Source organism: Schistocerca piceifrons, chromosome 1 (genome assembly GCF_021461385.2).
Source record: "Schistocerca piceifrons isolate TAMUIC-IGC-003096 chromosome 1, iqSchPice1.1, whole genome shotgun sequence".
Lineage (NCBI taxonomy): Eukaryota > Metazoa > Arthropoda > Insecta > Orthoptera > Acrididae > Schistocerca > Schistocerca piceifrons.
The window spans coordinates 126,206,388-126,230,692 of NC_060138.1; the positions used below are offsets into that span (position 1 = coordinate 126,206,388).

The 24,305-nt window shown below is 43.6% G+C and overlaps 1 protein-coding gene across 1 annotated transcript in view; it reads left to right on the top strand.

The window, feature by feature from the left end:
* LOC124788223 (chordin-like protein 1) overlaps positions 1–24,305 on the top strand; it is a 560,639-nt gene that overhangs the window by 70,550 nt on the left and 465,784 nt on the right. The gene's annotated exons all lie outside the window — the stretch shown is intronic.

Consider the following 24,305-nt stretch of genomic DNA (forward strand, 5'->3'; position numbering starts at 1 on the left):
GTGAGAGGCAAAATGAAATTTTCTGAGGCGTAAACACTAAATGATTCGATTCTCCTTAAGTAGCTATACTAGATTGTTTTCACTAGTTCATAAGACTCTAATACTGATTGTGTAAGTTATCAGTAATTACTTTTTCTCAATTAGTGGCATTAATGCTACGGAGGTTACAAGTTCCTGACGTAATCCACTCACTACTTACATATGTTGGGGTTTGTCCCGTATATAGCTGACAATAAAAGTGAGATATATACGTAAAAAATGCTAAATATCTCAAGAAAATGTTTTCTCCAAATTGTAGATAGTACCTCAGTAGTCCAGAAATTGCTTCATTACGCGCTTCGGAAGACATTAATGAATTAATTGACAGCATGGCACAGCAGTAACTACGTAAGGGCTTCTATAGCGCTGTACACAGTATTATTATTATTATTGTTATTATTATTATTATTATTACTATTACTATTAGTGGCTGTGGTCGAGCACAAAGCACTAACAGCCTATAGTCTTCCAATTCCTGCCAGTTCAGAAGTAAGGAGTGCAGCAATCAAGTGATTTATGAACAGTAAGTATAGTGCACACATTTTAACTTGATTGCTCTTAAATGGAGTTGCAGTGTGCAAGTCAAGCAAGTGCCGCAATGGAGGTGAGTCATGCAGGGGAAGTGTGTTTTGTAACAAGCGTCTGCCTTCACAGTGGATGGTTAGGTTTCTTAGCTGAGAAGGAGTTGTGGGTAGCACTTGCTGCTATGCACCCCGAATTCATTCGTCATTCATCCTAACACACACCCGCCCGCACACACACACACACACACACACACACACAAACTAAATAGCGTTCATCTTTCATAATTTTAAAAATAAAAGTATTCCAAGGAAAGCCTTTTATTCTACAGTTTAGCTAGGTGCTAAAGTTGTTGATAATGTGGGGGAGGGGTAACAGACGGTGGGGTGGGTGGCATGGGGAGTGGGGGGGGGGGGGGGGGGGGGGAATAGTAGCTGATGTCTGATTGCACCTAGGGGTAATGGTCAAGCAACAGAGAATTATATTTTGCTGGTCAAATGGGGATTAATTGAAAGGAAATCACTGATCTGACCTCACGCTATCTGCAGCAGGAACGATTATAGGCGTCTCAAATGAAACACGTCGCAAACTACGTCCTGAAAACATAAAGGAATGCCACGCGTGCCTCGTTTAGAATATCATTTGAGGGCATTAGAAGCGGAAGCCTAAGATTCATCACTTCGGTTTGCCCATGACTGTGTATCTCCTGGCCTTCCCTATGTTAGTCCGTTATTTTGAAGCCATTTTGACTATTTTTCGACCGTGACTGTCTCAAGAAATATGTAAAGGTTTTTTTTTTTTTTTTTAAATTACCGCTACCAGTCACAAACTTTGTCATCTACTGTATTACTTATTTATTTAGCGACATGTTTCGAGGGTTAAACCTCATCTTCAGGCTAAATGGCATTACAAAAACAACGTTACAATAAGGTCATACTGATATTACATAGTCTTTTTGTAAATGCTGTGGTCATCCTGTGGAAGAAGAGAAAACTTAGTAAGAGGTGATGTCACTTTGGAAGCTGGACTGATGTTCGCACGAAAATGTTTTGTAACTATTACTCACGTTGTTCTTCTGGCGTGGCAGTCTCGTTGTGATGCGTTGCAGTGTTTCCATTTCCGTGGCTCTCTTGGTCACTGTTCACAAATTATCACAAACACAGCAGTAACTTTTGAAAAATATGTAAAAATCTGCCAGAATTACATTCTGATGAAGTCACCCTTAGAGGTGACGAAACCTGGTCAAGGTATAAAGAAAATCTATGCAACCAGTTGGCAGATTTTTACATATTTTTCAAACTTGTGTATACAGTTGCTGCAAACGTCAGCCATGTTCATAGCAGTAACTTGGAAACACGAATCACAAACAGTTCTGTAGTGCAGTGGACAAGATGGCGGTCGAAATACAGCTGGTTTCGATTTGACTATCGATTTGTCGATCTATGTGGTGTCAGATGTTTACATGTCGTCTGCACGTCTTGTTATCGTATTACAGATATATGTTGACGACATACATCACAAATTGGGCACCTGTTACAATATTGTTGAACACATCATAATATAAACTATTTATTTTACATATTTCTAAGCTATTGCTGGCGCTAGAGTCAAACGACTGTCATGTTATATATCTTTTATTCTAGGAGTACTGTAGTGAAATTGGAAAAGAAATTTCAATTTTTGAAGTCCGTCATTTCATTCAGGATCTCGTTATTCCCCATGTGGCCATGGAATTATATGAATATTTCCATTTCTTCCAAGATGTCCATTTTCCAGCTCTTTTCTAAATTATGTAGTACTTTGAGATCGTTGTCTATTGTAACACTGTGTCCTGTTTCATTTATATGTTTCGCTATAGCTGATTTATTCTGTTTGCCAAGTCTGAAACAGTCAATGTGTTCTTTAAAGCGGGTTTTAAAATTTCTTCCCGTTTGGCCAATGTAATATTTGTTGCAATGACTACATGCAATTTTATAAATTCCTGCCTTGTTAAGTTTCTCTGTTGGATCTGAGATGTCATGCATCAGTTTCTTTTTTAAGTTGTCGTTTGTGGCAAAGGTGAACCTGATGTCTGTTTTTTTGAGCAGTTTGGCTATTTTGTAGGTAGGAGAGGTACATATATACGGTCTGTAATGAAATGCCAGAGAAAGAAATCCAGTGGTGTCAAGTCTTGTGACCGTGCAGCTGCCCTTCACGACCAACCCACCGACCTGGGAAGCATATCACGGAGGAAACCTCGCACTGCCGTGAAGAAATGACGTGGCGCACCATCTTGCTGGTACTAAACCATCCCATCTCGGTCATCTTAATCGACCTGTGGAATTAAGAAGTTTTCATTTCCAGATATACAATACCACTGACAATATTCTGCACGAAGAAGAAAGGGCCGTACCGTTTCAATTTGATAAGGACACAAAACACATTAACTTTGGCGCTGTCATGAATATGTTCCAGGGCTGCACGTGGATGTTCGCTGCCCATATTGGTCTGTTGTGGGTATTTACCATGCCACTGGTATGAAATGTTGACTCATCGCTGATTGTATTCAGGAATGTGTCGTCGTCGTCCTCTATCCCATGCCACATTTCCGCAAACGATTCCCCACGGCCGGACTTATTTGCATCACTAATGTACCGTGCCATTGTGAATCTGTGTGGTTTCAAGTGTAAACGTCTATACAGTATTCGCCAAACAGTCTCGCCAGACGCACGTCGCGTTGATTTTTGTGGACTGCGAGCAAAGCTCTCCCTAACCTGTTCAACATAATCATCAACACGCGGCCGAGCTGATAATTTGTGTCACAGCGAACAACCCGTCTCAACAAAGTTCTTGTGCCAAGAGTTAATTGTAGGCCTGCTTGGGGGCCCTTTAAGGTATTCGGTGTGAAATTGACGCCGAACAGTTGTTGCAGAGTTCGCTTCATGAAGCCAAAACGATCAACGAGCACGCCCTGCATCAGTGACAGTACTCATTTTTAACTGTGCACTACGCCGACGCTCCTGGTGGTGGTATGGGGTACTGATGGACTACGTGAGTCAAACCTGAGGCTGTTTGCTACAAAATGACACATCTATCGACTCTGTATGTTATCTCAGTACATTTTTATATCATTCCGAAGTCGTAAAGTCCTTTTTGGCTCACCTTGCAGTAGCACAAGAATCTTCCAAGGACAGAATGTAAGTAAATCTGTGCATACTTTCACTGTTAGACAGGAAATTGATCCTCAGTCATGCCGTGAGGCAGCTGTTGCGTTCTTACGCTAAAGGCAACTTCCCCCATCATGACTCTGCTCGCTTTTCAGTTTACAGACTAGAGATGGGTCGAGCTCGTTCATTCCCGTGAACTACTTCATTGATTTCACTCTTTGCCGTGAAGCGTTCAAATGAAGTAGTTCATTCATGTAGTACGGAAGGCTGGCGAAGTTGCCCAGTTCGCCGCTCAGCCGCGGCTACGCTCGCTTCGCCTCGCTCGTACAATAAAGCTTCGTAATACTTCATAATTTTACCAACAGATGGCCGAACTATGCAGTAACGTGAACGCAACGTTTTACGCTCTTACAGTGTCTGAGAGTTAAATAGAGCATGGTCGAAGGGGACAAAGGAAAGATAAACAGAGAAACCTGTCACATATAAAGAAGGGATTACATTTAATCTTGCTCGACATTTTCTCATGAAGCGCCCAAAAAAGTCTTTATCCGCCAAGTGAAACCTTATTTGTTGTATTCATGGACTGAAAACTAGGGCTACCAACGAAATGCAGTCCAATTTTGTTCCTTTTAAAATTTAAACCAAAATAGAATGAGTATGTTTACCACTGTTACAAAGTCTATATACCTACGTTAAGCAATTATTCAGAAGTTTTCCTGTAGATTTTATTTTTGTTGAGAATAATAACCTTCCAAATTCAAAACGTAAACTGCCACCTGTAGTCATTGGTACGATTTCAGGTAAAATCCCTCTTTATTTTCTTTGGGAAGCAGTTTTTGTGTCTGTTCACTCTTATACAATGGCTAGCAACTCGCGATCGCGTAAAAGTAGTGAAATTTGGGGTTTCTTCGCCGATTTAGGTGATGGGAAAGCAAAGTGCAATTATTGTTCTAAGTGTATTTCATATAAAGGAGGAAATACATTTAATCTAGCGCGTCATGTTCGAGTGCTGCATCCAACAGTGCCATTGTCAGTCAGACGCTTAGCGCCCCCTGCTCCTGCATCTTCCGATATTTCTTGGATAAAAAACCCGCACAATCCGGAACTAACATCAGCAAATGCCAGTTGGTACCAGAAAATAACAGTACCACTTCAGTATCAGAAAGCAGACCTCCATATCACGGAACATTACCCATGTATTTTCCGAAACCTCTTTCTAACAAAAGAAATCAGGAGATAGATTTCGCACTTCTGCAGACTGTTGTAAAGGATTATTTGCCCTTCAACATAGTGGAAAGTAAACATTTCCAAAGTTTTGTAGGCAAACTGAATGGTGCTTACAGAATGCCATCTCGGAAGACCATTTCCAATACGCTGCTACAGCAACAGTACGCCATGATGAAAGAAATTGTGAGAGCCAAAATTAATTCTGCCGAAGCGGTTGTGCTGACGATGGATGGGTGGACCTCAACTACAAATGAGAGTTATTTGTCGGTGACAGCACACTACGTTAAAGACCTGGAGCTGGCGTCTTCCCTCCTAGAGTGCTTTAAATACGACGAAAGGCACACGTCAGAAAAACTCTCGGAAGAACTGCTACGTGTCACAAGGGAATGGGGCATTCAAGAAAAAGTCGTCTGTGTTGTCAGCAACAATGCTGCTAACATTGTGGCAGCTATAAGACTCACAGCCTGGAAACACATCCCCTGCTTTGCGCACACACTCAATTTAATTGTTCAGAATGGGCTTCCGCACATTCAACCCATTCTGAATAAAGTAAAAAAAATGTTGAATTTTTTAAAAGAAGTTCGCATGCCTGCACGAAACTGAAAAAGATGCAGGAACAGTTAAAAGAGCCAGTTCTGACACTAAAACAGGACACTGTTACAAGATGGAATTCAACCTATGATATCCTGCGAAGAATAATCGAGGTTAAGAATTCCCTAATGACAGTTATCACTCTGAATTATCCACATCTTCCAAATCTGACTGCAGAGGACATTGCAAGTGTAACACAAGCCTGTGACCTGTTGAAAGTTTTCAAAGACTGCACTGAGGAAATGTCAAGTGAAAATGTTGTCACTTCTTCTAAAGTTATGCTACTTAGTCGCTCGTTGAAAAAATGGTGTTGCAGGTTTGTTAATAACACTGAAATTCATGTAGACGCGCAACAGATGGCCGAAAAGTTAGCTGAAGACCTAAAACGACGATTTAGAAATATAGAGGAAAATTCCATTTTCGCGGAAGCAACTGCATTGGATCCCCGGTTCAAATTACATGGTTTTTCTGATAAAAATTCTGCTGAGAAGGTGAAATTAAACCTGATCAGGCACTGTGCGAAATTTGTGACGAACACATCCACTGCTACTGCAACAATCTCAGTTCCAATCACTGAATCAACTTCCAGTCTCTGGCTCGAATTCGATGAAGTGTTTTCCAGGCTGCAGAGTAATCCACACCCGAGAGCAGCTGCAATAGTGGAAGTGGACAAATATTTACAAGAGCCCCTGCTACAGAGACAAGGCAATCCACTTCAGTGGTGGTCTGAACGGCTGTCAGTATACCCCTCGCTCTTTGAACTTGCAAAAATACGACTTGTATTGTCGCAACCTCCACGCCGTGTGAAAGAGTGTTCTCGAAGGCAGGACACCTTATAACTGACAGAAGAAATCGCCTGACAGGGAAAAAAGTGGAACAAATTATGTTTTTAAACGGAAATCTCTGAAGATTCACCAAATCCGTTGATGTTTATTCATAAATATATATGTGTATTTTTTTAAAAATTTAATTAGGACAATCCTCAAATTGACATTTAGTGTAATTTTTTCAATAATGTGTACGAGATAAACATTCCTACATGAACGATTATCTTTCAAGAGTGGATTCCACGCATGCTTCAGTTCCAGACTCACAAGGTAAGCATTTTATTTTCATGTTGGCTGTGCGTGCTCACACAGCCAGCCTCTTCGTTTGTATTTTAATATTCATTTGTCTGCAAGCGCTGCCAACGGTAGCTTACCCGTAGACGCGAAGTATAACTCCACAAATGGTCGCTGGTAATGATGTCAGCACTGCAGGAAGCAGCTGACGCTACCTTCCCCTCGCCCCTCATCGACTGTACCCCTCCTAACCCTATCGTTCCCCAGAAACACCGCGCGATTCGTCGACAGACAGTAGAGGGGGGACTGAAGTGAAGTGAGAATGAGTGACGTAGCGCCGATGTACTGTGGGAGGGAGAGGGGAAGACAGTGAACTAGAAAAAAGTGTGGAGTGTGCTGTCTGTGAAGAGTCTGAAGTACCAGTTCATTGAAATTGAGTGGTTAGTTTACACTTTACTGGAGTGAAGCGTTCATTTGAACGACTCATTCACGAGCTCCCCATCACTATTACAGACTATGTCTCCCCAGAATTTCCTGTCCAGTTCTCGTGAGTGCGTGAACAAAAAAACTTCATCGAGCTCATGTTTATATAGTGGAACTATTTTCAGTTTATTGAGTGAGCACTTATTTGCAGTTTTTAAGTGTGCTACTACATAAATAAGCTCAATAGCTGGATCTGTTAACTGTCTGCCACACTGAACAGCCTGTCCCAAGTGTAACATGCTGTCAATGCTTATTCGACAACGTCAATTTTCTTGTCTCCATCGCCAGAACACAATTTGTCTCTTAATAAGGCTCTGCTGCACACACATTTGTTACCAACCTATTTCATTTTAAAATAAACATTAATTTCATACTACTAAACTAGTATTTTTTACAGTTTACGATATTCCTAGCCCCTGCAATACGGTAACTGTTAGTCCAAGAAAAAAAATGAATAGGATTTTTGTTGTATGAAATTTAACGTAGTCAAATTTTGTACTGGGAAATATCGTCGCTAGAATCAGCGGTTATTCAACAAAAAAAATAAAAAAGTGACCTTGAAACTGTCCCCTGCCCCACACATCCCCCGGTCGGGATTTTTTTTTGTTGTTTTTTTTTGTTTTTTTTTTGCTTTTTACACGGCACGCCCTCCTACGACTTCAAAAATTTGGGACTGCACTAATTTTTTCCCGCTATTCGACTTTTTTTGTCATCGTTGGCCGGGCTAATTTGCTCCGTCACGTGTTGTGCGTCACAAACAGATTAAGCACAAATAGCCTGAGAGAGCCATTCCGGTGCGTTTATAATATTGCAGATAAGTCACTGAAAACGGTAACCACCCCAGAATATCTGAGAATAACTGTCCGCTGCATCATAGACGGAATGACCAGATACTAGGCTGAGATTCATTAGATGTATCGTGAGGAAACGTAATTTATCCACGAAATAAGGCGCTCACAAAACACTCTTTAGACTGATTCTAGGTACTGCTCGTCAAAGTGGGGCCCTCATCAGGCAGCATTAACAGAGGAAGTAAAGAAGGTCCAAACCAGAGTTCCGGCAAATGTTCGTTTCTACAAATGGTTCAAATGGCTCTGAGCACTATGGGACTTGACATCTGAGGTCATCAGTCTCCTAGAACATAGAACTACTTGAACCTAACTAACCTAAGGACATCACACACATCCATGCCTGAGGCAGGTTTCGAACCTGCGACCGAAGCGGTCGCGCGGTTCCAACTGCAGCGCCTAGAACCGCTCGGCCACACCGGCCGGCTTCGTTTCTACATCTACATCTACATGGTTACTCTGTAATTCACACTTAAGGGCCTGGCAGGGGGGTTCATCAAACTATTTTCATAGTACTTCTCTACCATTCCACTCTCGAATGGCGCGTGGGAAAAAGGAACACCTAAATCTTTCCGTTCGAGCTCTGATTTCTCTTATTTTATTATGATGATCATTTCTCCCTACGTGGGTGGGTGTCAACAAAATATTTTCGCATTCGCAAGAGAAAGTTGGTGATTGAAATTTGGTACATAGATCTCGCCGCAAAGAAAACAGCCTTTGTTTCGGTGACTGCCACCCCAACTCGCGTATCATATCACTGACACTTTCACCCCTATTCCGCGATAACACGAAACGAGCTGCCCTTCTTTGCACTTTTTCGATGTCCTCCGTCAATCCTACTTGGTAAGCATCCCACTCCGCGCAGAAATATTCCAGCAGAGGACGGACAAGTGTAATGTAGGCTGTCTCTTTAGTGGGTTTATCGCATCTTCTAAGTGTTCTGCCAACAAAGCGCAGTCTTTGTTTCGCCTTCCCCATAATATTATCTATGTGGTCTTTCCAAGTTAAGCTCCTTCCTAGGTATCTAGTCGAATTGACAGCCCTTAGATTAGTGCGATTTATCGTACACCCAACATTTATCGGATTTCTTTTAGTACCCATGCGGATGACCTAGCACTTTTGTTTGTTTAGTGCCAATTGCCACTTTTCGCACCATACATAAATTCTCTGTAGATCATTTTGTAATTGGAACTGATCGTCTGGTGATTTGACTAGATGGCAAATTACAGCGTCATCTGCAAACAATCTAAGACAGCTGCTCAGATTATCACCTAGATCATTTATGTAAATCAGGAACAGCAGAGGGCCTATGACACTACTTGAGGAACGCCAGATACCACTTCGATGATTTACATCTACATCTGCATCCATACTCCACAAGCCCCCTGACGGTGTGTGGCGGAGGGTACCTTGAGTATATCGGTTCTCCTTTCCATTCAAGGTCTCTTGCTGTTCGTGGAAAGAAGGATTGTCGGTATGCCTCTGTGTGGGCTCTAAACTCTCTGATTTTATCCTCATGGTAGCTTCGCGAGATATACGTAGGAGGGAGCAATATACTGCTTGACTCCTCGGTGAAGATATGTTCTCGAAACTTCAACAAAAGCCCGTACCGAGCTATTCTTGCAGAGTCTTCCACTGGAGTCTATCTATCATCTCCGTAACGCTTTCGCGGTTACTAAATGGTCCTGTAACGAAGCGCGCAGCTCTCCATTGGATCTTCTCTATGTCTTCTGTCAACCCTATCTGGTACGGATCCCACACCTTTGAGCAGTATTCAAGCAGTGGCCGAAGAAGTGTACTATAACCTAGTTCCTTTGTTTTCAGACTGCATTTGCTTAGGATTTTTCCAGTGAATCTCAGTCTGGCATTTGCTTTACCGACGATTAATTTCATATGGTCATTCCATCTTAAATCACTCCTATTGCCTACTCCCAGATAATTTATGGAATTTACTGCTTCCAGTTGCTGACTTGCTATATTGTAGCTAAATGATAAAGGATCTTTCTTTCTATGTATTCGCAGCACATTACACTTGTCTACATTGAGATTCAATTGCCATTCCCTGCACCATGCGTCAATTCGTCGCAGATCCTCCAGCATTTCAGTACAATTTTCCATTGTTCAAATGGTTCAAATGACTCTGAGCACTATGGGACTTAACTTCTTTGGTCATCAGTCCCCTAGAACTTAGAACTACTTAAACCTAACTAACCTAAGGACATCACACACATCCATGCCCGAGGCAGGATTCGAACTTGCGGCCGTAGCGGTCACGCGGTTCCAGACTGCAGCGCCTAGAACCGCTCGGCCACTTCGGCAATTTTCCATTGATACAACCTCTCGATATACTGCAGCATCATCCGTCTATCACTACGAACTGTGACCTCTCTGAGAGGAAATCACGAATCCAGTCACACAACTGAGACGATACTCCATATGCACGCAATTTGATTAATAGTCGCTTGTGAGGAACGGTATCAAAAGCCTTCTGTAAATCTAGGAATATGGAATCGATCCGAGATCCATTGTCGACAGCAAACTCTGGAAAGTAACGGAAGTAATCGCTGAATGCTAGTGGCAGGTGATGCAAGACTGGCGTCAACCACCACGGAAAGGTTAGCTGTTAGTGTTCCGAGAGTGTGCGTTCCAAGAACACTCAGACAACATTCACTGTCCAGATCCAACGTGACCGCCTATAGAAAGCCCGAGTGACCGAAGAGAGATAATGAGGTTCTGTAAGTTACAGACAAGGATGTGGGGCCATACCTGCTCTAGTGCCGTGGCCAGCTAGGCTAGCTTTCTTGGTGGAGAATCCATGACGCGGAGCGCTCGAGGGAGTTGATCCCAAAGATTCTCGATTGGTTTTGAATCCGGGTAGTTTGGTGGCCAGGGAAGTATGGTAAACTCATCGTGATACTCTTGAAACCAGCATGCACATTGTGTGCTGTGTGACACGTTACACTGTCCTGCTGCTGGATGCCATCGTGCTCAGGAAAAGCACAAACTGCATGTAGGGATTGACAGGGTCCACAAGTAAAGGTGCATAATTGTGTTGAGTCATTGTGCGTTCCAGAATAACGAAATCGCCCAGGGAATGACTCGAAAACATTCCCCAGAACATAACGATCACTTCTCCGGCCTGGACCCTTTGCTTTCAGACGTTCCACGCCACTCTGTCTTTCTTTTTTTTTTTTTGGTCATCAGTCTACTGACTGGTTTGATGCGGCCCGCCACGAATTCCTTTACTGTGCTAGCCTCTTCATCTCAGAGTAGCACTTGCAACCTACGTCCTCAATTATTTGCTTGACGTATTCCAATCTCTGTCTTCCTCTACAGTCTTTGCCCTCTACAGCTCCCTCTACTACCAAGCAAGTCATTCCCTCATGTCTTAGCAGATGTCCTATCATCCTGTCCCTTCTCCTTATCAGTGTTTTCCACATATTCCTTTCCTCTCCGATTCTGCGTAGAACCTCCTCATTCCTTACCTTATCAGTCCACCTAATTTTCAACATTCGTCTATAGCACCACATCTCAAATGCTTCGATTCTCTTCTGTTCCGGTTTTCCCACAGTCCATGTTTCGCTACCATACAATGCTGTACTCCAGACGTACATCCTCAGAAATTTCTTCCGCAAATTAAGGCCGGTATTTGATATTAGTAGACTTCTCTTGGCTAGAAATGCCTTTTTTGCCATAGCGAGTCTGCTTTTGATGTCCTCCTTGCTCCGTCCGTCATTGGTTATTTTACTGCCTAGGTAGCAGAATTCCTTAACTTCATTGACTTCTGTCTAGTGGAGTACAAAACACCCAGTTGCGGCATTGGCGTGCAAATTCCAGCCTATGACCAGCAGTCAGCATGGGGTGCGACAACCAGGCACTATATACACTCATGCTCATAAATTAAGGATAACTGCAGAATGTGGTGCCACACAACGTACTCAAAACTGGTTCTAATAGCATAGGCACACAGGGAACATACACGACGCAGATCTGTAAGTGCACGGCATTGGTGATTAGTTGAGAAAACCGTCCCGTAACACATGTGCTACAAAACGCCACTGTTTCCTGCGCATGTACCCCGACATCAGTATGGGATATGACCACCATGCACACGTACACAGGCCGCACAACGGGTTGGCGTACTCTGGATCAGGTGGTCGAGCAGCTGCTGGTGTATAGCCTCCAATTCTTGCACCAGTGCCTGTCGGAGCTCCTGAAGTGTCGTAGGGGTTTGAAGACGTGCAGCGATACGTCGACCGAGAGCATCCCAGGCGTGCTCGATGGGGTTTAGGTCTGGAGAACAGGCAGGCCACTCCATTCGCCTGATATCTTCTGTTTCAAGGTACTCCTCCACGATGGCAGCTCGGTGGGGCCGTGCGTTATCTTCCGTCAGGAGGTAGGTGGGACCCACTGCACCCCTGAAAAGGCGGACATACTGGTGCAAAATGACGTCCCGATGCACCTGACCTGTTACACTTCCTCTGCCGAAGACATGCAGGGGTGTGCCTGCACCAATCATAATCCCACGGGTTGGCGTACTCCACACAGGTCCCTTTTAAGGACATTAAGGGGTTCGTATGTGGTTCCTGGTTCACGCCAGGTGAAAACCCGGCGAGAATCACAGTTCAGACTATACCTGGACTCGTCCGTGAACATAACCTGGGACCACTGTTCCAATGACCATGTACTGTGTTCTTGCACCAGGCTTTACGGGCTCTCCTGTGACCAAGGGTCAGTCGAATGCACCTTGCAGGTCTCTGGGCGAATAAACCATGTTTGTTCAGTTGTCTGTGGACTGTGTGTCTGGAGACAATTGTTCCAGTGGCTGCGGTTAGGTCCCGAGCAACGCTACGTGCAGTACCCCGTGGCCGTCTGCGAGCACTGATGGTGAGATATTGGTCTTCTTGTGGTGTTGTACACTGTGAACATCCCGTACTGTTGCGACTGGACAAGTTTCCTGTCTGCAGGAGTCCTTGCCATAATCTTGAGGCCACACTTTGTGGCACACGGAGGGCCCGTGATACGACCTGCTGTGTTTGACCAGCCTCCAGCCGCCCTATTATTCTACTCCTCATAACATCAATGTGTGTCCTTTGTGCCAATTGCACCATTAGCACGTCTGAAAACGTCTGCACACTTACTCGCTGCACCGTACTCTGACATACACCAACACACCTCTGCATACGTGGACTGCTGGCAGCGCCAACGTGCGACGATCGCATGTCAGATGCACCGCATGGTCATACCCCGAGGTGATTTAAACCCGCAAACCGCCCACCAGAGCGTCGTTTCACCATGTATCAGCATTATCCTTAATTTATGAGCATGAGTGTAGCTGCAGAAGCCCTAACGAGCAACGTTCGCTGAACGGTCGTTGAGAAGACACTGTTGACAGCCCCTTGGTTCATCTGGACGGTCAGCTACGCAACAGTTGCACGTCTATTCGCCCCTACACATCTCCGCAGTCATCGTTCATCATTGTCATCTATGCCCGTCGGGCTCCATAGTTGCCTCTGTGCTGGTTTTGGATAGCGCCTTTTTTCCATGGTGCTTTAGCCACGACGACACGAGGACAGTTTGTAAATTTAGCTGTTTCGGAGATAAATGAAATGCACTAGTTTGCTTTTGTTCTACAGCATTAAAAGGTGTGCAACTTTGCTTCCGCCGTTTGCCGATACGTGGCGACAACGGTAAGCAGCGGTCGAAAGAAACAGATCGCAGACGTCAGCTTGGACCTCGGTCAACATAACCTCATTCAAACATTAGTCGATTTTTGTCTGCATCACAAAGTTGTTCTTGATTGAAAATGTCAGTTTACGAACCCAATTCTCAACATTTGCGGGAGGTGTTACAGTTTTGTTTCAATATGAAGGAAAAGCGGTTGAGTCTCATCGAATGCTCTCAAGTAAGTATGGTAAGGACGCTATTAGTGAAAGAACATGTTGTCAGTGGTTTCAACGCTTCAAGAATGGTGATTTTAACGTCTTAGACCGCTATAGTGGTGGAAGACAGAATGTTTTCGAAGATGCAGAATTGGAAACATTGATGAGTGAAGAATTGGCTCGATTTGTGGGAGTGACGCAGCAAGCCATTTCGAAACGTCTCAAGGCAATGGGCATGATTAAGAAAGAAGGAACTTGGGTCCAGTGTGAGTTGAAACCAAAAGACGATGAACGGCGTTTGTGTGTTCGAGAACAGTTGCTTCAGAGGCAAAAACCGAAGGGATATCTACATCGCATTGTGACCGGGGACGAAAAATGGGTTCATTACGGTAACCCTAAACGCAAAAAATCATGGGGATATCCCGGCCATGCTTCGACGTCGACGGCCAAACCGAATATTCACGGCTCCAAGATCATGCTCTGCATTTGGTGGGACCAGCTCGGCGTCGTGTACTGTGAGGTGTTAAAACCAAGTGAAACAATCACAGGTGGTCGTTATCGAACGCAATTATTGCGTTTGAGCAGAGCATTAAAACACAAATGGCCGCACTACAGCGAGAGGCACGATAAAGTGATTTTGCAGCACGACACGTTCGATCCCACGTTGCAAAAGAGTCAAAACGTACTTGGAAACGTTAAAATGGGAAGTCCTACCCCACCCGCCGTATTCTCCAGCCATTGCTCAGTCTCACTTGTTTAGATCAATGGTGCATGGCCTGGCTGACCAACACATTCGATCTCATAAAGAAGTCCGAAATTGGATCGATTCGTGGATCGCTTCAAAAGATCAACAATTTTTTCGACGCGAGATTCCTAAACTGCCCGAAAGATGGGAGAAGGTAGTGACCAGCGACAGAAAATACTTTGAATGATAAATGTGTAACCATTTTGTTTCATGAAAGCCTCAAATGCTGGGGAAAAAACGGCAAAAGCAAAGTTGTACACCTTGTACTTTTATTGTGTTAACAGTTTTTCGGCTTATAACGCCATCTTCAGACATTTACTGAGTATTGTCACCAAAGAAGTTATGTTTGTAAGTAACCTTAGAAGAGAAGGTACACGTCTAGATTGAAACAGAAACATACAGTAAATAATGTCTTTGACTGTGTGGTGGTAATGCAATGTAAAAAGTGAAAAAAAAATTGGACAGTAAATAAATAAAAACGGAGTAGGCAGGAAAAATCTTTAACACGAAAAAGGAACACCATGCCTACATAACAGTTTCTTGACAAGGCTACTTCAGGTGGTGTAAAACATAGAGAGTGATACAAAAACCAATTAAAAGAAGAAAGAATTATCAGTGTAACTACAGGATATATAAGGAACCTAAGCAATATCAATAAGATAAACAGAGATGAATAAATGCAGGAAAATGGAGGAGTGTGAGGCAACATACACTAAACGCAATCTCTTAGAGTGTAGTGATAACGCATTTTAAGAGATAAAAAAGGCTGAGCAATACACAATCACAAAAGGAACAAACAGGAAAACCATTCACACTACACTCAAAACTGTGACTATGTAACAGTTTGCATTAAACAAATGAACCAAGTAAAATAAAAACAATATTTGATAAGACAACTATGAGAGATATTAAACATGGAAAGTAGTACAAGAACCGGTTAAAAGAAAGCCTTAACAACTGAAACTACAGTCTATATCGATTAGACAGACAACTTCAATAAAATAAAAGAACTTAAGGAACATAGGAAAATGGGAATATGTAGGAACAGACAGTGTGGGGAGTAATGAAAAACAGAGATGATTATGTGAAGTTTAGGAGAGGGGAAGTGTTGAGCTGTGTCTGGTCCACCGTGTGCTCAAAAACCAATGATAATGCTCTTTTGGACGTCAGATAAATCGCTCCGTTTTCGCAACGACTGCACTGTCTTCCGCGTCCCCTGCCCCCCCCCCCCCTTCCACTGTTAGTGGTACCACCTATCGTCACATCGTCAGTCAGTGGTAACAGTACCTTGACATCGGACATAGGTGGTGATCACATTAATGTGGCTGCACGATGAAGTACTTCCTGCTACCAACATCTCGAAAACTAACAACGGTCGTTCAAACTAGAGCTCATACGCACCATTTTGCAGTGGAACAGGAAACAGCGAGATTCACAGAGGCGCCAGAAGTACACTCCGCCACAAAATGTTAGGTGGCTCGCGAAGTGGGTTGAGACATGGCTTAGTATCCTTCAAAAATTGTCGATGTTATTACATTACAATCAACATGAAAGTATAGCTCGTTGTGTCTGATACCACTCATGTACACGTAACGTGTAAAGCCCAACAGGACAGCGGACCACTGTCAGAGGGCCTCCTTTATCAGGCACTTAACAGTTTTGTTTCGTGTGTGGACTTTCGTATTAACGTCACCGACCGTTAGGCAGTCGTCAAACATTACCAGCAAATGCTGACGTCAATCAGGGCAGATAAGAAAGGACCGGCGTGTGGGTGTCGTTAATTGACGGCGAAATACCCAATGCACGCGGTCCACCCACGCATTGCGCTTATCCCGACGTTGATCGTACAAGAGTAGAGCGATGGAGCGCTGTTAAAAGCCTACACGCAATGCTGTTGCATGGTATAAACCATTACAGCACAACGCTCAACCGGTAAACAGAAAATACCAGGAAACTGAATGTTACAAGGAACAATGGAATAATTAAAAGGGTCTAATAGTAAGTTCACTATTCTAACATCTTTTCGGGTAGCCAAGCGTCTTAACTCGATCGTTTCCGGGATGGGAAGGTGTTCTGGCGGGAGATCGGATCCGTCCGGCGGATTATTGACAAGAACTCGGTGTGCTGGCCAGCCTGGATGTTGTTTTCAGGCGGTTTCTCATACCCCACCACATGAATGCCGGACTGGTTCCCATGTCTGCCTTAGATACACGCTACGCAAATATTTAGAATACGTTCTCACACTTGCACACAGAATTTACTCTATACGCAGATAGATTGGGTACACTGCTTCTGTCCTGGGCGGGGGGAGGGGGAGGGTGAATGGGTCACTAACGACCTTAGCTGTTTGGTCTTCTTAAATAGTTACCCAGTATCAGCTGTACACTCGTAAAATATAGTTAATACGAGGGTTGGAAGTTTAATAGTGGCAACTATTTATTTACAGCCCGTAAAAAGTAGATACGTGTTTCAAAGTTTTACTGATCTTCAAAGTAGTCACCAGCATTGTCTATAACCCTTTGCCAGCGATGTGGAAGTCGTAGGATACTCTTAGCAGTGCCAGTTGTGTTGACAGTTCGAGCGGCGCGGTCTATTGCCCCACGAATTTGTAGCAGTTCTGAAGCGAATGCCGTGAAGTGTTTACTTCAGTTTAGAAATCGAGTTGAACTTACGAGGGCTTAAGTCAGGGGAGTGAAGTAGGTGGTACAGCGCTTAGCAGCCCCACCAGTCAAACAAATCAGTAAAAGCTTGCACTGTACGTGCTTGAGCATTGTCCTGCAAAATGATGGCCAGGTCCTGCAGAAAGTGTCATCACTTCTGTCTCTATGCTGTTCATTTTTGGAACACAACCTACGACCAGCTTACAGACTGAAGTGATGACACTTTCTGCACGACCAACCATCATTTTGCAGGACAATGCTCAAGCACGTACAGTGCAAGCTGTTACTGATATGTTTGACTGATGTGGCTGCTAAGTGCTATACCACCTACTGCACTCCCCTGACTTAAGCCCTCGTGAGTTCAACTCTATTTCTAAGCTGAAGGAAACACTGCACGGCATTCGCTTCAGAACTGCTACATATTCGTCCGGCAAGGGACCACTCGAACTGTCAACACAACTGGCATTGCTAAGAGTATCCTACGACTTGCACATCGCTGGCAACGGGTTATACACAATGCTGGAGACTACTTTGAAGATCAGTAAAACTTTGAAACACGTATCTATTTTGTACGAGTTGTAAATAAGTAGTTGCCACTGTTAAAGTTCCAGCCCTCGTAAAATAGTCTTGCAAAAAAGAAAAACTTATTTCCCAACGTAATCTTCAATGAGTTCGGCCAGTTTGGTTCCGCAAGATGCCGATTTTATTTATTATACTAAAAGATTATCGTCACAGTATCCTGAAGACGAAGAGGGAAGAAAAATACGAGAACTATTGAGCAGCCGGCTTGACTGCTCACGCATCAAAGTCATAGACCAGAATAATATAAAAGAGAAACTTGAAAACCGGTTAGATAACGATCAGTTTGGCTTCAATGGTGCTAAAAGCACAGAAAGGCAGCCCTGGCATTGCTGCTGATACCGAAAGCAAGACTTTAGAAAAATATAAACGCTTTGACAGGACCTAGAAAATGCGTGCGACAGCGTCAAGTGGTGAAAGAATATTGGGCCAGGAGTGAATGGGTGGATTTAAAAGAGCATAAAGCAGGACGCAATCTTTCTCCTCTACTGTTTTATCTGTTTATCGAAGCATTAGTGAATAAAATTAATGGAAGCTTCAAAACTGGGATTAAAATTTGGGATGAAACGACATTAATAACATCCGCTGATATCATTCCTATACTCTGTGAGACTGCCTAACATCTTGAATGAAATGAACAGTCTTCTGATGACAAAGTATACATTGCGAATGTACTAAAAAAAAGATTCACGGACAGTAGAAACGAGATTTTAGACAAATTAAGATCTTCGGAAACAGGGTATTAAGAAAAATCTTCCGATCTGCGTCAGAAAACGGAATTTTCAGAGGAAGGAGAAACACAGAAGTCCATCTGCTATTTTAACGAACCAGATGTGACACCTGTAATAAAGAGCAGAAGAACTGAATGGTTGGGACATGTGTGACATGCCCTCAGAAAAATTAAGAATGACTGTGGTAGTAAACTTCTATGTTATTAGATACAAAGACAGCTAAGTACAACTGTATGTACTCAGACAATTCTCTCTTTACTTATTCTGATCATCACTAAACTGACACACAATATTTCAGCGCAACGCAATCTGACTTTCAATAATCCCTACAAAAGAATGGCCCCGACTAGCTATAACCTTTACCTTTCATTAATCACTTACCTCACAAAAATCTTCGTTACTCGAACTACTGCAACACAGCGAGCGCCAATATTGCCGGCTAAATAAAAGATTCTAACTACTGAAAAGTCATCATATATATATATATATATATATATATATATATATATATATATATATATATATATATATATCAATTCATGACATCCATCTTTACAAATTTCCTTTTTCTGGCGGACACACGTCCAGGGCCGGCCGCGGTGGTCTAGCGGTTCTAGGCGCTCAGTCCGGAGCCGCGCGACTGCTACGTCGCAGGTTCGAATCATGCCACGGGCATGGATGTGTGTGATGTCCTTAGGTTAATTGTGTTTAAGTAGTTCTAAGTTCTAGGGGACTGATGACCAAAGATGTTAAGTCCCATAGTGCTCAGAGCCATTTGAATTTGAACACACGTCCAGGTCATCCGCTTATACCACCTCTCTCCACATCCACCACTGCTGGCGGCTCACCTCCAACTGCCCAATAGAGTTGTGGCGATTCGTGAATAATAAAGAATCGTAGGAATCGAATCGTGATACTGACGAATCGTCGTTCAAAAGAATCGTAAGAACGATTGCGTGTTTCCCAGTCGTGACGATTCCAAGTTCCAACGATTCATCGATTCTTAGTACGCTATGCTTCGAAGGCAACTTCCGAATCATGCCGAGTCGTGTCGAATGATTACAACCGCCAGATGGCAGTCAAGTGGAGGATGCGTGTGAACAAGGGAAGCTCGGAACGGAACGAACAAACGAAGTTCGTGGGCCGTAATATTACTCGTGAAAACCAAGCTAACACTTGGCGGTGTCGTCTTCTCACGTAAGTAGTAGTGACAGCGGCAAGTTCTCATACAAATTAGAAGCAAAATACCTATGCTTTGTATTTAGAAGAAATGAAAGTTAAGCTAAATTTGCCTTGTGGGAGGGCTGTCAGCTGCGTTATGAATTACAAGGGCGATGTGGACTTGCAAAGACATCTTAGCACAGAAAAACATAGGATGATATGAGCCAAACCACGTCTGCCTCACTGCTAGATTTTGTTACTATAAAACAGACGTCTGTAGTTAGATACGTTCAAGCCACACAACCAAACTGGCATACCACGCAATTTTGCACCACCTTTCGCACAAATCGACTCCTCTTTCCTGGCATACTGAAATAAAACAATAGGTGCAATCAAATCAAATGTGACCTTTCATCAATTAAGGCATTACACGTTGTTGTTGTTGTTGTGGTCTTCAGTCCTGAGACTGGTTTGATGCAGCTCTCCATGCCACTCTATCCTGTGCAAGCTTCTTCATCTCCCAGTAACTACTGCAACCTACATCCTTCTGAATCTGCTTAGTGTATTCATCTCTTGGTCTCCCTCTTCGATTTTTACCCTCCACGCTGCCCTCCAATACTAAATTGGTGATCCCCTGATGCCTCAGAGCATGTCCTACCAACCGATCCCTTCTTCTAGTCAAGTTGTGCCACAAATTTCTCTTCTCCCCAATCCTATTCAATACCTCCTCATTAGTTATGTGATCTACCCATCTTATCTTCAGCATTCTTCTGTAGCACCACATTTTGAAAGCTTCTATTCTCTTCTTGTTCAAACTATTTATCGTCCATGTTTCACTTTCATACGTGACTACACTCCATACAAATACTTTCAGAAACGATTTCCTGACACTTAAATCTATACTCGATGTTAATAAATTTCTCTTCTTCAGAAACGCTTTCCGTATTAATCGAGAATCACACTTGTAACGTCATATGCATGTTTACTCATAAATAAACTATTTCTGGCATATCTTATCATGACACAGTTCGATTCTAACCCCATTGACAATTTCAGACATGTCCTGCCATCTGTGAGTAAGATGTAGAACTTTTTACATTCCGTAAGAATCGTGCCATCGCAGACTAGAATGAATCGTGAACGAATCGTAGGAATCGATTCGCAATGTGATATTGAATCGTAGAAATCGAATCGTGAAAAAGAATCGTGTTGCCCAACTACTGCCCAATGCTACGCGCTGTACACATCCTACTGCCCAACACTACAATAGCGAATATTCCAACAATGCCAACCAGCCACAGACTGTCCACAGCACAGTCAGTGATTTTCATACAGAGCGCTACGTGGCGTTACCAACATAAAAACCTAAACAGCCCACTTACAAGAGCTACTCGCCGAGGCTCCCAGATAAGAGCTGAGACTACTCAGAGAGTGCTGACCGGCAATATTGCGTCCCAGATTTGTGTCGTAATTCACAGTTTGTACCGTAGCACTTCTTGATAATATTTTGCCGTACTCATGCAGACATTAAATGAAAGTACCGGCGAAATTGAGTGTTTTTAGCCATAAAATGCGGCCAAGGCATGTTTCTGAACGAAGAAATCGCTTGTTTTACTTTCTAAGTTAACAGCACGAGCAGTGAACCATTTCGAAAATTCTTGACTTAATGTCACGCAGCAAATGACACAGACACATTATATACAATTTACAAACGAAAATATAAAAAACTGTCAGTGAAGACACTCGAGCCGAAAATGTAAGTGTAGCGCTAGCGCGCTATCCGCTGCGCCAAAGGGAAATGCCCTACAGGTTTTGATAAGTGAGTTTTCGAGAATATGTGATATAAATGACCTTATGTTTTGACTGCACTGACTTATAAACTTCAGTTCCTTATGCCACCGAGGGATGTATAGCTTAGAATGTGACGTAAATATCCATTTGATACTTCATGTTCCTGAGAAAAAGGCGTCTTAACAGACGGACAAACAGACAGTCAGATAACAAATGAAACAGTTTGTTTGCGGATATAATTACAGATTAACAGTTTTCGGATATTTTTCCTTTAGTTGTATTGTGAAACATTGCTTCTTGCCATATTCCATGATTCTAGGTCAGCGGGACATACGCTATAGATTTTGATCAGAGTATCTAAATATTTTACATATATCTGTTGATCGCATTGACTTAGGAGTTTGGATGTTTTACACTGGCAAGGGACCTCAGTTCTTAGTATGTGTCATGAATTTTAAGTTGTTTCCGTTCCTGAGAAAAAATGGTTTTTAATAGTTGTCAGACAGGCAGACTGACAACAAAGCGATAGTACATTGAAGCGTCAAAGAAACTGGAATCGGCATACAGAGATATATAAACAGGCAGAATAAGGCGCTGCGGTCGGCAATGCCTATGTAAGATATCAAGTGTCTGGGGCAGCTGTTAGATCGGTTACTGCTGGTACAATGGCGTGTTATCAGGGTTTCAGTGAGTTTGAACGTGGTATTATAGCCGGCGCACGAGCGATGGGACACAGCCTGTCTGAGATAGCGACGAAGTGGGGATTTTCCAGTACGACCATTTCACGAGTGTACTGTGAATATCAGGAATCCGGTAAAAAAAATCTACGACATCGCTGCGGCCGGGAAAGATCCTGCAAGAACGGGACCAACGACGACTGAAGAGAATCGTTCAACGTGACAGAAGTGCAACCCTTCCGCCAGTTGCTGTAGATTTCAATGCTGGCCCATCAAAAAGCGCCAGCTTGCGAACCATTCAACGAAACATCATCGATATGGGCTTTTGGAGCCGAAGACCCACTCGTGTACTCTTGATGACTGCACTTCACAAAGCTTTACGCCTCGCCTGGGCCCGTCGACACCGACATTGGACTGTTGATGACTGGAAACACGTTGCCTGGTCGGACGAGTCTCGTTTCAAAGTGTATCGAGCGGATGGACGAGTACGGGTATGGAGACAACCTCGTCAATCCATGGGCCCTGCATGTCAGCAGGGGACTGTTCAAGCATGTGGAGGCTCTGAATTGATGTGGGGCGGGGCGTGTGCAGTTGGATTGATGCATGAACCCCGATACGCAAAGACACGACTGTGACAGGTGACACGTACGTAAGCATCCTGTCTGATCACCGGCATCCATTCACGGCCATTGTGCATTCCGACGGACTTGGGCAATTCCAGCAGGACAACTGGACACCTCACACATCGACAACTGCTACACAGTGGCTCCAGAAACACTCTTCTGAGTTTAAACACTCATGTCGGCCACCAAACTCCTCACACATGAACATTATCGAGCAAATCTGGGATGCCTTGCATCGTGCTGTTTAGAAGAGATCTCCTGCCTCCCTCCCCCCCCCCCCCCCCCCCCCCCCGTACTCTTACTTACGGATTTATGGACAGCCCCGCAGGATTCATGGTGTCAATTCCCTGCAGCAGTACTCCAGACATTAGTCGAGTGCAAGCCACGTCGTGTTGCGGCACTTTTGCGTGCTCGAGGAGGCCCTACACGATATTAGGCGGGCGTACCAGTTTCTTTGGCTCTTCAGTGTATAAGGGTTCTGTTTTTACCGGCTGAGTTACGGAAACCTACCAGTAAAACACGTTGAAGATGCTGTAACTTCAGCGAAACATGTCTGGTTAAAAAAAGAAGGAAATTTGTTTTTGCACAAGGCGTAACCTATCCAGAAACAAATTTAATGCACTTTTTTTAGTTCGCATTTTCTTCCTATACAAACAGTGACTGCATGTTTGCTATACTGATAAAACAGTTCCGATACATGGGAAAATTCTGAAGGTCATTTGCACTGACTTATTGCCTCCTCTGTCCATCTTCCCCTTCTACGTATCATTCTAAGATTTTTTTTTTTTTCGGAGTTGGGAGTTCTGCTTGCCGTCCGGCTAGCATACAACGCGGGGCAGCGAAGAGCGGAGGAAACGCGCGCCGGAGACGGAGGATGCGTGTGGGCTGGTATCGCGGCGATAATGCGACAGCGCGCGTATCCCGTGACGTAGCGGAGCTCCCTGACAGATAAGCTAAGCTGACCGCACTCTGCTCGTTAACTCGTCAACACGGCAGCTGCGAGTTACAGACCCAAGGTCGCTCCCGTCCATCACACCACGCAATGCAGCCCTGAAAGCGGTCGCGACTCTACGCAAGGACTGGTTTATACAGGGTTATTACAAATGATTGAAGCGATTTCACAGCTCTACAATAACTTTATTATTTGAGATATTTTCACAATGCCTTGCACACACATACAAAAACTCAAAAAGTTTTTTTAGGCACTCACAAATGTTCGATATGTGCCCCTTTAGTAATTCAGCAAACATCAAGCCGATAATCAAGTTCCTCCCACACTCGGCGCAGCATGTCCCCATCAATGAGTTCGAAAGCATCGTTGATCCGAGCTCGCAGTTCTGGCACGTTTCTTGGTAGAGGAGGTTTAAACACTGAATCTTTCACATAACCCCACAGAAAGAAATCGCATGGGGTTAAGTCGGGAGAGCGTGGAGGCCATGACATGAATTGCTGATCATGATCTCCACCACGAACGATCCATCGATTTTCCAATCTCCTGTTTAAGAAATGCCGAACATCATGATGGAAGTGCGGTGGAGC